Below are 13,127 nucleotides of genomic sequence, written 5' to 3'. Positions count from 1 at the left end.
CTCTAAGCTTATAATATAAGCGGAAGCCTCTTTATGACTCTTTCTATCATAAATAGACATCTATAGCTACTGTACCATGGTTGTTATAATAATAAATTTTGAATGACTTCCGCATACATTGCAATTTATAAGCTATCATGAAAAGAGCCTCCGGTGGTAAAATGTCGTCGCAACTAAAATGTGATTTTGTAATTAATTCAGCTTCACCTAAGTATTTGTTTCTGTTATCTCCACCACCCAAAAGTTGCCTGGAAGAGATCACTTTTAGCAATTAGACTGGAGGCTTTTGTGTACCAATTAACATTGTTTAGTTTCAGTTCCCTCATTTGTTTTTTTTTTTAACATCATTGAACAATAATTTACATTAGTGTTTTGTAAGGGCGGGTCACAACTGAAGTGTATCCGTACTAAATATTTAAGCATGTCAGCGCCGCGTCGTGACCATGCGTTCACATGCTCCATCTAGAATTGCGATCTGTAATCTCCGGCCACGTCACCGCATGCCTTTTGAGAAATGACGGCTGCCAAAGCTAAGTCGGTTGAGCCAAGGCAGGGTTGAGTTATGGTTTGTACAAGGGGCTCGAGGCCATTAGGGCAGCTCTAATCCTTATCGCGCGTTGCACTTAGGATTAGCCCTGTTCGCATTGGCAGTGTCCAGCTTTGATTAGGGGTGTTTTTTGTGTACATGTGACAGTTTGTTGAGGTATTTGAAGGATTCTATGTTTTTTAGCTTTTTCGTATTTTATTTTAGGCAATAGAGAGAGTTGTGGATTTAAATAGTCTCTATTCGGTTAGCATTGAGTCTCCAGCTTTGATAGGGGTGTTTTTTGTGGAATCTGCGCTTGGATAGTTGCTTTTTTAACCGACATTGCCAGTGTCCAGCTTTGATTAGGGGCGTTTTTGGGAGTAAAGGTATTTTGCATGTGACAATTTTTTTTTAACGATTTTTAACTGATTTTGGCAAAGGCAAAAGTGCGTATGTGTTTTAGTGTATACTCGTAATATGTATTGTTAATCAAAACACCAGCAAACATTTTTGTTCTTGAAGAAGAATGCTTTTATGGGTCTTTATTTGACCGAAATTAAACAGCCGTAGTTACGAAAGCGGAATTCAACGTCAAAGGCTAACTTCCAGCAAGTATCTTTTAATTCAACATTCAAATAATAACGGTTGATTTTACTCAAGTTTGTTCCAATTATTCAGGATGTTAATTTGGTCACCTGCAATAGTTTGCAGGGGGAATATAAAGGTCATACTGAGCAACTTTTACTATGGGACCAACCCCGAAATCGAGAAAAATACATTGACTCTTTCATACATTTTGGCTGGCTGATATTGATATTTTATATAGGAGAGTCAATTTTTTCCCCATAGTAAAAGATGCTCAGTTATGACCTTATTATATATTAACGCCGTTAATTATTGCGGATGACTAGATTAACATCCTGTATTTAAAAGTAAACGAAAACCGAACAGGAGGCAGATTCTAATTTTTGTCATTGTTGATATTGTTCTGATATGACTTTGACACGGCTCGCAATGCATCTCACATACACCGATAACTGACTTAATACATACGCGCGAGGAACCCCATCAGCGTGAGTAATTGTCAAGGTCATACAGCCTTACGACCTTAATTTACTACTATTTTTGATACAAATTTTTAAATCAGAGATCAACATCAGTTAATTCTCTTTATTTGTCATTTTTATTTTCGTCTTCGTCCGCGTACTCGTACAAAATAAAAAGCAGTATATCTAGTGTTCATTTTCAAACAAAAGAAAGCGCTTCAACGGTTATATTTCGCGATTAAAAGTACACTTTTAGCGCAACTTCGCTATCGCTCATATTTGCCGCGACAAAAAATACACTGGCGTGCATTATTTAAGCACGCATTACATTCACACGAGCTTCGAGCGCCGGGCCTGTTCCGGTACGATCCCCGCGGTACACTGCAGTGACATTAAACTAATGATTTCCCATATTTTCGAAAAACGCTAAGATATTTTTAAAAATTATGCGATAGTATTTTCCGCGCCAATCACCAACCAATATCGAGCGCGTTTTAGTCTTAATAACCTAATTTTTGGTTATCAAATAAAGCATTCAAAAATACATGATATCAGTACGAGGCGGTCTTAAGAATTTATTTTTAGCGCAATTTATAGTGATCAATATCAAACTGTCTAACAAAAACTGCTAGTTAAATGAACATACATACATATAATAAGATCGACAATGATAAGCCATAATGATACCTCCTAAGAATACTGAGGCAAATTACATTTTTATGATTTTACCACGTTGCTAGCAGTAGCTCTTATATCATTAACTGCGATAAATTTTAGAATTCTATTAATGCAGACATAATCTGAGAGATTCCGCCAGAACAATTTCAAAAGTTTATCGAACTACATAAACAAAATAAGAAAGTTACGTTCCGTTGTACCTTTGAACCTCTCTCCTGCAAAATCCTGATTTTGCACTTGCCACAGTTATCGATTATTTAAATGCCGAAAAACTGTAGAGCGTAAAATCTTTGCCGTTAAGACAAAAAAGCAATTCCAATTTAGTCAGTTATAAGTGAGTTCCCAGCCTAAGTTCCAGTCAACGAACTTTCCCGAAATATTCCCATCCGTTTTAAAGGCCTCGTCCGGACTCGGCCGTGCGTCATACTAATTGCTGGCAGTACATGTCAAAGGGCGACCGGCGTCGAGCCGGATGCATACAATACGGATGGGGGTGTACACTATGTGAAAATAGGGGGAAAGACGGCACATGTCTGGAGGCCGGCTGGTAATGAGTCTAAATTCACGGTTTTTTCGGTTGTAAGCACGGGCTCAGGTGGAAAATGGATAATGCATGTCGACATCTGTACCGGCGGCCGGTTTTTTTTTTTTTGATAAAAAGTCCTGCTCATTCACAAATGTAAAGGTACAGGACTAAGAGTTTAAGTTACATACACAGCGGGATGTTACGTACTGAATTGGGATTTTCAGTGGAATTTCATAAGCGTTATTTTTCACTTAATTCATATTGTTACTAACTGACTCTTTACATTGTACTGCTAAACATAGGTTAGGTAGGACATATATAGATGTACATGTTTATGTATTAAACGACGACAAAACTTATGTATGACGGAAGTTCAAAAAATAGTAGAATGAAAAGCTTTTTAAAACAAACTAAAGACACAATAACATCATTGACGAAATCTTGGTAACTTACAGGCCAATTCAAACGTATACCGACATTAGAATGATATTTGAATCATGTTATCTTGCGTCTCGCCCGCGCCAATACATGTACGGACAAGTACGAGCGAAATGCACGATAACTGAATGGCCTCAGAAGTTTTTCTTATATCAGTGTACGTTCGAATTGACCTGTTAGTCTCTCAAGTTCAGTTTAAATATATGTGGTCAGAATATCTTTTGGAATTTCAGATGTAATTGTCCTTATTGCACTTGAAGCACAAGGACCCTTCTGTGATGGAATGCCACATATATAGAGCCTAAATAGCAAACCGATTGCTCGTTAAAACTGTTCATTAGGCCATGTCAGAGGCCCAGATATCTTTTGAATAGAAATAACCTATAATGATCTATTGAATTTGCAGTACTGGTACAAAATAACTGCTATGGCGTAGGCTTGTTATGTACTGTGCGATATGTATGAGTGCGATTGGAAATTATTTATACAGACATTAGGTAACAACTTAAATGGTTCGATTAAAATGAACTCAATACGCCAAATCGAAATAAGTATCTGTATCGTAAAATTGGCTGTATAGGTATAATATTGACAAATATCACAACATGCACGCCTACTAATTTACTATCAAATTGTAGAATTAAGACAATGGTGGCATTTTGCAAAGACAACTAGCCATAATCCGAAGGTTACGAATGTTTCCATAGGTATTGTTGCATGAAAAATCCTAATGTATAGCCGAAATGAATTTCTATGTAAGTGCTGGATTTTGTTACCCATACCATAGAGAAAGGAATTATACTTAGACGGCACGGTGCTAAATGTTTCATGGTACTTGGTACCTAGTTTATCAAACGTTAGCGCTTGACAATCTATCTATTTATAGTGATAATGTATCGGGACTAGGGTTTGCAATCCGGATCGGAAATGTATGAAATTATCTGGATCTAGATCCGGATCCACGAATCTTCCCATACATTTCAGATCCGTCGCTGCAATTTTTAGTTGCGCGTTTCAGAGGTTCCCAGACTTTCACAGAGCTTTTTGCCCAGACTGTCACAGAATCTACAACTCTCAAACAGTGCAGACTTAAGGATGACTTACGCAAAAGTCCGGGTGCGCGCCGAGGCTTCCAACACTTTGTTTTCAATGACAGATGATCGGTGATCAAGTGTCAGAGCCCTCGAACCGACAGGGTCCGTTCTAGTGTGAGCCATCCTTTAAGATCAGTTTCGAACTATAATCCTCAACTAGTACTCACCCGCTGCGGCGGCAGGATCTGCCTCGGACTGTGGTGCTTCGGCGAACAGGAGCCATGCTTCTCTTTCCTATGAGACTTGAGTCCGCGCAGCAGACGCGAGAACGTGGTCACCTTCTTCTTGGCGGTGCCCAGGCAGTTGTCTGCAGAGGAGACTGTTTTTCGGTTATACAGTTCTTTGTTTTGTTTCTGCTGGTTACGCTAACATAAAGGGCAAGTTGTCCTTTTTAGGGATAATAAGTTTATTAAAGTCAATTAGCCACTTTCAGTGTTTAGCAGTGTCACTTTGGATTACAACAACATAAACGCATATAGCTTGTGTCAGCGCAAGCTAACGTGTATACATATGCAGGTTTCTAGAGAGCATATTTTCTTATACTATCACACTTAAGGTGTGTCACTAGATACTCCCTGCCCCTGCTCGAGACGATATATAGCAAAATGACAATGGTTATTTGAAAAATGATTTAAAGAAATCATTTGTAATGACATGTGTAGATTCTTCTCTTAATTCTCGAATGAAACAACCTTGTCTGTAAAAGATTTTTAGAGTGAAATAATATATTTTTCCGTACAATAAAATACTCACCACTCGGGGGAAATTCGTAGAAGTACGCCGACCGTGGACTCAAACAACTGTAACAAAAACAAAAGACCCATTTATGCATATTCGTGATTACTGTAAATAAATATAGGTATATAGTACAGACGTATTGATGAACAAAATTTAATGAGACTAAGCAGTCATAATAAATATAGTCTGTCAAGCAATGGCTTGGAAAATGTTCCTCAGTAGAAAAAGCGGCAAATTTAAAAAATGTTGACGCGAAGGGTTATTCGTCCCATAGAAAATTTGAATTTCCTGCCTTTTTCTACTGACATGGTAGAGGTTACGAACCTCCGGTTAAATATTGTCTCTTTCTAACAAACAAATATGTCAAAATAACGAAAAGGGACAAACGACTATCAACGGTAGATTTGACAAACATTTAGTGTGTTGTTGTGTTCAAGCCAAGATCGGTCGTAGTTTTTAAGATTAATAATGCATTGCATTGTAATATCGCTAAATTAAAGAAACATTTTCAACCGGAAGCGCGATGGGAAGGAATGTTCAATAAAAATCATAAAAAAGCTAAGATTTAGCACAGCAAGCGATCATTTTGTTATGTTCAACCATAGTCTGAGAGATGAAGACATGAAAAAAAGCTGTTTTATATAAAAATATAGTAGGTCGATGTCTTCAATGGAACAGCTGATTTTTTTTTCTTTCAAACAGTAAATAGTTTGCTAGTGAAACGTTACTTATAGTTATAGCAAAAGTAGCCGGAGCCAATAGTCGCCAAATCTCTCATTTAAAACAAGTCGCACAGGAAATGCAAATGGGGGTGGCTGAGCAGGCAAAAATGGTTTTGCGGAATTCGGCGGTAATCGGTGGCTGTAATTAACGCCCCTAATGATGATTGTCGCGGGAACGGGTCATATAATTGAATTTGGAATGATTGATGCTTTTGATAGACTAGAAATTCAATTGTGTCCTCAGACATAAAGTATATTGTCAATATAATACGACTGGAATAAACATGCAAATAAAAATCCTAAGTATCCTTTGATCCTTTTACATATTTATGGTAACATTTTTAATATTTTGTTACCAAAATAAAGATTTAAAGAAAGTATTTAAACTATGCGCACGATATTGAGGACATGGAAGTTCACTTGACGCGGGGCCGTGCGGGGTAAGCAGCAGTAAAATTTCTTCCTCCGACTACTTCCTAAATTGTGCACAACACTACACGCTACCATAACCCTACACGATAACATAAATGTTTACCAAAAGAAACAGTAAGTAGATAGTTTAATAAGTAGTTAGAAATCACAAAAATACAGTAATTTAATGTTGTTTTTCTATTTTTTTATACCACGTCGGTGGCATTCAAGCATATAGCCCGCCTGATGGTAAACAGTCACTGTAGCCTATGGACGCCTGCAACACCAGATATATTACATGCGCGTTTTCGACCCTTTAAAAACCTGTACACTCTTTTTTTGAAGAACCCCACACTGTAGCCCCTCAGGAAAACCTCGGCAAAGAGCTCACCACAGCCGAAGCGTCCGCGGGAGAAAATTCTTTTGTTCACCTCAATGCACTGTTATTGCTTATGACGTATGTTCGAAGATGACATGTACTGGGACACGGAGGCAAAATTCAAACTTACATTGTGACATTAAAATGATATCTAAATGATGTCAGTCGCTCGTGCGTGTCGTTCACGCCCATACATGTACGGACAAGTACGAGCGATATGCACGCACGAAGCATCATTTCGAAATCCTCTTGATGCCATAATGTAGTTTGATTGAATGGCCCTGTGACGAGCTTTCTGACGTTTACCTTAATAACAATCTAACGTAATCCTACGAAAATCGCACAATCCAGGGCACGTGTGTTTCCAATGAAATTTCCCGAAGAAATAAACTATACCTACGGGGCCATAAGACGCTAGTACGTAGGAGGAAATCTCGTTTGTTTAGGATGCGAGTAGCGACTAGAATTTATTTACGCTGGTAGGAAACTCAATCTTACTTTGTCTTACGTTTGTGCCATGTTTTACTGAACTACGGTACGAAAGTTAAGCTCCTGGTTTTTTTTGTTCATGCTAGTTGTTGGGGATTACAATAAACACATATATATATATAACTAATTCAGTATATCAAGCTCGCACGCTGCGTTTATCATTTTGATGCGTCATAGACTCGAAAGTTTATGTAAATGAGACGCTACTATGGTGGTCTTATTTCTCATTTATCTTTGTGTAAAAATAAATGAAAAACAAATAAGTTTTTGCCAAAAATTTCATTTTTTGTACAAGCTTTTGTCGCTCACTATAATTTTCTTACCAAAGGCAAAAAAAGGCAAAGGCAACTAATAATCATCGAGACAATTCTAATTTTTTTTAAGTTGCGTTGTTTCATCACAGAGTTCCACCTCCACCACCACCTCCTGTCTCTATCATCAGATCAGCTCGATGGTACCATAATATTGCATTGTGGGTGACAACTTATCGAATGTTATCTCTATGAAATCGATAAGTGTGTCAAATTTATCTTCCAAGATTTGATCCACACTAACTAAACTACGAGTAACAAACAAACTTACATACTGACAGGGCAAGTTAAATAAAAGCCTGTAAAAACTAAACGATTGCTCCAGCATGAAAATAATACTACGCTAAAATCAATAGGTTTTGCCCACGGTTGTGTTTGTGATAGCATTGATTAATCGGTCTGTCATGGAGAGTTTAAACCTAGTATTAAAATATATATTCCATTTATTTGTAAAAATGCACGTGAAAACGCTCGTTCTATAATAGATTTATTTATTTATTGATTTTTTATTGTGCTGTACTTAATTGAATCAATAAGTAAATATAGAATTGTATATACTCTATATTTGTCAATTATATACTACCTGACATTCCTTGTGTTAAGTATGTTTGACCTAGATTAAGCAATTAATGTTAATATTGTAAATACTGAAAATATCCTGTATTTTATAGTCGAAAAATTGTATTTGCATGTACCATCAGCCGTAAAAGTGCATGGCGATTGGCGACTTTATCAATGAATTAAATAAATAAATAAATATTATATGACATTATTACACAAATTGACTAAGTCCCACAGAAAGCTCAATAAGGCTTGTGTTGAGGGTACTTAGACAACAATATATACAATATATAAATATTTATAAATACTTAAATACATAAAAAACACCCATGACTCAGGAACAAATATTTATGCTCATCACACGAATAAATGCCCTTACCAGGATTTGAACCCGGGACCATCAGCTTCGTAGGCAGGGTCACTACCCACCAGGCCAAACCGGTCGTCTAATTCATTCATTATTTCTCCATGCAATTTCGCAGCTCACTATACGTGTATTTAACGTAAATAAAGAACCTGAATCTGATAACAGAAATGTATACCTCAAGAACCTCATGTTAGTTAATTCAGAGATTAATAAAGTTTATTGCTAAACAACATGAAATAAACACCTGCACTAACTGAAAGAACGATTGAACGACGCGTTAAAATGATTTATAGGACTTCGAATTCGGGAGTAATAAAAGAAGAGCTTACAGTGTTGGTTTTGTTCTTCATTTCCGAACTAAGCGGCTAATGTAACATTAGATGGCTAAATCGGAAAAAGATTTAACTCGTATATCATTGATTCTTCAAGCCTAATAAGACTTTAAAATCGATTAAGCCTAACAAAGTAAACTGGTTGTGAGCAGTGCCTTGGCGAGCGACAGACGTAACGAAGCATTGCGTTTATGCAGGCACTTAGATAAATCCTACAGCGAAATGACTTGCGGCGCGAGCTTAGAACGAGTAGCGTTGACGTTGTTATTGCGAAAAAAACTAAGATGAACTTAACAAACTTAAATATTTTCACGAAATTACCAACAAAATGTTTCAATAAAAAATTTAGAAGGATCGTGTCTCTAAGGAAGGCCGTACTCTGCAGACTATGTCATTAATATAGATTCAGACTATTAAGTTAGAACACAGACATTAATATTTACGTGTAGGTCTAGTATATACATAAGTAGCGTACGTTGTTAAAGAAAGTCTAGGGACTCTTAAGGTGTCACATAAGTCAAAATACTGCAGTCAAATAACGCAAAATCTTTAAAAGAAGTAAAATGATGAATTGATGACGTACATAACTACCGTACGTGTGTGCCGTACCTCGTTCTACGTTAATGTTTTAACGAGAACTGAAATATAAGTGATGATTGTTATTTCAATTTTAACTTACGTACGTACTTAGGTACTGAGATCTGCCCCTGAATAGAAATGGAAGTAGGGGCGTTACGTTACACTGCAATTACCGACAACACTAATGCTATCCCAGCCCGTTACTCACTTCGGCTTCTTGCTTGCCGTTCCGAGTGTTCCGACGCTATCATCTAGTTAGTCTAACTCCCGAGCGTGTGAATTGAGTAATGACTATTGCAAACAGCATTTATTAGGTTATAATTGAAACCTGATCATGAAAGGGACGTCATATTGTTTCTTACACTGTTTCCACTTTACATGTAGTGACAGGAGACATCCTGTGACTATTTTTTATACTACGTCAGTGGCAAACAAGCATACGGCCCGCCATACCATCAGGTAAGCAGTCTTCGTAACGTATGTACGATTGCAACTCCAGAGTTACATGTGTATTGCCGAACCTAACAATCCGCACCCTCGTCGAGCTCTGGCAACCTTACTCACCGGCAGGAACACAACACTAAATGTAGGATCTAGTGTTATTGGCCGCGGTTTTATGTAAGGTGCTTCCCCAGTTGGGCTTTGGTCTAGATCTGGAATGATATCCGCTACACTGTGCGCTACCACACAAAACGAGATGACATTCACAGTGTCCATACCTCTCTTTTGGACGTAATAGGCCATACCCGGGTCCAACTAATGTAATTAATCCTAAGGTTAGGCCACCAGAATATTATTAAATGTAACATTATTAATCCACATTCTTAGCCGCATATTGCCTATTGTCTCCCATATACTTATTAGTTATTCAGATGTACGTGTTCAAAGGCCTTGTCAGCCACCCTCTTATAATTAGCAACCCAAATCCTCTCAAACCTTGTACGAATTCTCCCGAATCGCTCCATTGGCTGATAAAATTTTCAATCGGTTTTAAAGGTAAAAACAATAATGGTCGAAATAGTGTGATTTAATTAAACAGCTGGTGAATAGCGCCAATTATTTATTGGATTCGAGTGTCTGCAACAAGCACTAATCACTGAACGACGCGTGAATTGACAACCGACTGACTGATAGTAGTGTTAATTGGTAACAGTTGATACACTAATTGAATTACGAAGTGTAATGGAACGGCTAATGGAATTTTCAGAATCGTGTGAATACTGTGAATCCAGTTCACAAATCTTTAGTAAAATTAACGAATGAACAGTCAGGAGGTGGTCGATGCCTGAAGTGAATGAGATACTAGTGGCTCTGTGAGCTGTAGACCTCGCGAGCACAGCTTAAAACCGAATAACTATATGGCTCCGTCATTTTCCAAATTTACCAAAAAGTGATTGTACAAAAAAAAAAAATTATTGAACTTGCTTACAAAATTTCACGAAAATCACAGTTGAGAATTGCGACCAGTAGAGGAGAACGTCCGGACATACGAAAACATGTTTGCCCAAGCTGAAATGGAGACCTTCGTTAATGCTCGCTCAAGAAATATGAAGTGAACTATTTGAAACAGGTGACACCTCACACTGGGCATCGAATTTGTGCTCCGTAACATAGGTAATGCCAAAGCTGCTGTCACTGACCCCATAAAATCGAATCGGTTAAATTAAGGTGCGCCCTTCTCTAAAGTAGGTAAAAAATTATGTTTAAGTGTTAGTGGAATATTCACTAAAATGACACCAAAGTTAAATTTCTACTTGGAAAAAAGGTTTAGGTATTTTGGTTTTAGGACTCAGGTCACTGAATCGAATGTCTTAGTTACAGTCAGATGCTTTTCGTTGTGAAAAGAATGTGGCATGTGTAATTTACAAACAGGCCCCCATAACTAAGTTATAGTATTTTTTGATAGTATGCAAAATCTTTTAATTTATTGGTAGGTACAAATTGAAAATGCAGTGTTGCAACATGTTTAAATAATCACCCGTCCAAACCTATAAAACAGGAAATTAACCCGAATCGTCTCTTTCCATTATTTTAAATATCATAATTATGCAAATCAAATCTCCGAATTATGTTAATAACACAAAAAACACAATTTTTCACGTCTGCAATTCTTGTTAATTGTTGGAAATAAGATTTGTGTAGATTGAAACTGGTTTTACATACGTTAGGAAACGAAATTAGACGCATTAAAGCACGAAATTCATAGTTAAATGCCTACTAACTTTGCAGTTCTGAATATGAATGCGAGGCTTAATGCGATGAATTAAATTTACGCTGGCGTTGTGAACCTATACTGAATATAGGCGTAATACTCGGCCAAATTGAGTTAGATAGTAATTTACTTTCGTTAATAATAAATATTCAGCAGTTGGTATGATCAAATAGAACAAATTTATTGTCTAGTACAATCTAAATACAAACACTATTTATTTTATTGAATCAGACGTCTGCAACAAAACCTTTTAAACGTAATCGATTCTTATTAAATATCTTAGAAAACGTCTCTGTTCTACTAAGTCATTATAATTCAAAGAAGTTGAAGAAAGCCGTATTCAAGAAAATATATCAGCGTATAAAGTTAACAAAACGGACTTGAAAGTTGCTAGCAATGCCAGATGTTCCCTCCACAATCTCCCGAGTGTTTTCCATCTAACGCTTTCCAGTAAATCTGTACCCTTATCATCAACCCGGAGCCAGCAAACACAAAACGCCTACAAGTGATATGCGATTTCAGCACTTTCTTCTTGAGCCGTAAAGTAGTAAGTCGTTTGTAATGACAGCGTCGCTTAGTTTACTTCGCTTGGGTAAGCAGCTTTGCCTCAGCATGAATCGTAATTTCTGTGTTAATACACTGCTGAGCACAGTGTTTTTGGAACATGACCGGGCACAGAGTTTTACGCCAAGATGAGCCCATATGCTTTACGCCGGCTAAGGGTAATTTTATTTAAAGACTTTAGTCGAGTTTCTTCTGGCTTCTACTCAAATACGAGTTGCGGAATGTTGGAGGCACTTTAAGAAAGTTAATTTTGTTTCTCGAAATATTTCTGTTTTAATACAGAAGTTTTCTTCTCCATTCGCTCCTGCTTAATATGTATAAACAAACGAATATTTCATATACTTAATCAAGTGGTATATCATAAAAAACTTAATTGACTATTAGGTATTTTAGTAACCGAAAACTTAACCATATTTAAGTCATTAAAACACATCATAAAGTTTTTAAATTGATAATAAATCAAGCAACCCACATGGACCGCAGCCGAAAAGATAAAACAAACAATATTTAACGACTAGAAAACATCTATGTTCACCATGGCTGATTTTACGAGGTAATTCATTAGCTCACAGAAGATCTAATTAGCATTGGACATGGTGGCGTGGGCGGTGTCGTGACATCGGCAGTTGTAGATTTCCCTGCTAACAAGTTTATGGTGTACAAAGCTAGGAATACAGTTTACGTGGAATGGCTGGCTTTTCGAGATTAAGCACGAGCTGTGTTCAGTGGGCGATAACAATAGCCTAGTTTCCTGGAGACAAGCTAAATTGTTTTACAGTAATAATTAAATCGAAGCTTGTTTTACCGCATACAGAATAGCTTATTTGACTCTGATGTATTTATTTCTTTATCATAGCATGTCAAATCTTCCTTCATTTATCGAGTTTACTTTACGTACTCGTAGTATTCCATCTGGCATATGTACCAAAGTAAGCACCTGTAAATAATTTGTCCCAAGAGTTAAACCGAGTTAAAAGTTTCGTGATTTCATGTGTCGCGTCAAGTCAAGAGAAATAGGTTTTCCTCAAACCGGGAACTTACTTCTTGCACTTCTGCTATTAGTGCAGAGTTCGACCCGTAAACGTGTCCATGGGCTATATACTGAGAAGGTTAAAACATTTGCGACGCAGGTAATGGATATTGGATTGAGACAC

The 13,127-nt window shown here is 37.2% G+C and overlaps 1 pseudogene; it reads right to left on the bottom strand.

The window, feature by feature from the left end:
• Window positions 1-13,127, bottom strand: part of LOC133520312 (uncharacterized) — a 207,956-nt pseudogene that overhangs the window by 14,119 nt on the left and 180,710 nt on the right.

This window comes from Cydia pomonella, chromosome 8, assembly GCF_033807575.1.
Source record: "Cydia pomonella isolate Wapato2018A chromosome 8, ilCydPomo1, whole genome shotgun sequence".
Taxonomy (NCBI): domain Eukaryota; kingdom Metazoa; phylum Arthropoda; class Insecta; order Lepidoptera; family Tortricidae; genus Cydia; species Cydia pomonella.
Note: the sequence above shows the minus strand (reverse complement) of the source record. Positions and strands in the feature narration are given on the sequence as shown.